This window comes from Nannospalax galili, unplaced genomic scaffold (genome assembly GCF_000622305.1).
Source record: "Nannospalax galili isolate Female #2095 unplaced genomic scaffold, S.galili_v1.0 scaffold6527, whole genome shotgun sequence".
In the NCBI taxonomy this organism is placed as follows: domain Eukaryota; kingdom Metazoa; phylum Chordata; class Mammalia; order Rodentia; family Spalacidae; genus Nannospalax; species Nannospalax galili.
In genome coordinates this window covers 4,550-5,340 of record NW_008355487.1, presented here as the reverse complement: position 1 = coordinate 5,340, position 791 = coordinate 4,550, and the positions used below count along the sequence as shown (strand labels likewise).

The window sequence follows — 791 nt, the reverse complement described above, 5'->3', positions numbered from 1 at the left end:
AAACTTACATAAAATATATTTTATGGTTTGTCTGATCACTCAGGAGACCCGGAGGGAATTTGGGCTATACAAGCCCTAAGGGTCCTTTTAAGAAAAGAATTAATTAGATAGACCTTTTTATACCAAACTCTTTGTATGCACAATACATGTGTGCGTATTGCCGTTATTATTTATTGCCAATATGGCAATTTATTTTCAAATGTCATTAATTTGTGAAAATATACTATCTTATTCCTAGTGGTATAACACAGTGATATAACAGTGATATTTGTGAAAATGTATTACATTATTCCTAGTAAGTGATATAACACAGTATAGCATCATAATTGTGCCAAATATAAGGGCTTTGCAAAAGATTTTTAGGGAATTAATATTGCACAGAAATGAATGAATTTTAAAATAGAAAGACGTGGACTAGAGATGTGTAGTTCAGCAACTTAGAATGAGTGCTCCTCCTTCAGCGAATCTAAGTTCAGTTTCTACATCCTATGTTACCAGCTCATTACAGCTTGTTACTCCAGCTTCAGGGAATATGATGTCCTTTTCTGACATTCATATATTCACTGCACTCAGTTATATGCACACACACACGAAACACACACACACACAGACACAGACACACAGACACACAGACACACAGACACAGACACACACACACACACACACACATCCCTGCAGAAAGAACAGTTTGTTAACATTAAAAATAATATTTAATTTAGAAAAATTATTATTGTTTAAGAAAAGGCATATAACAAAAAAGATACTTCTTGAAATTTAATTGCAGATGTATA

General features: G+C 33.0%; 1 pseudogene; it reads right to left on the bottom strand.

Moving 5' to 3' along the window:
• Positions 1-228: 228 nt before the first annotated feature.
• LOC103749997 overlaps positions 229-791 on the bottom strand; it is a 1,676-nt pseudogene continuing 1,113 nt past the window's right edge.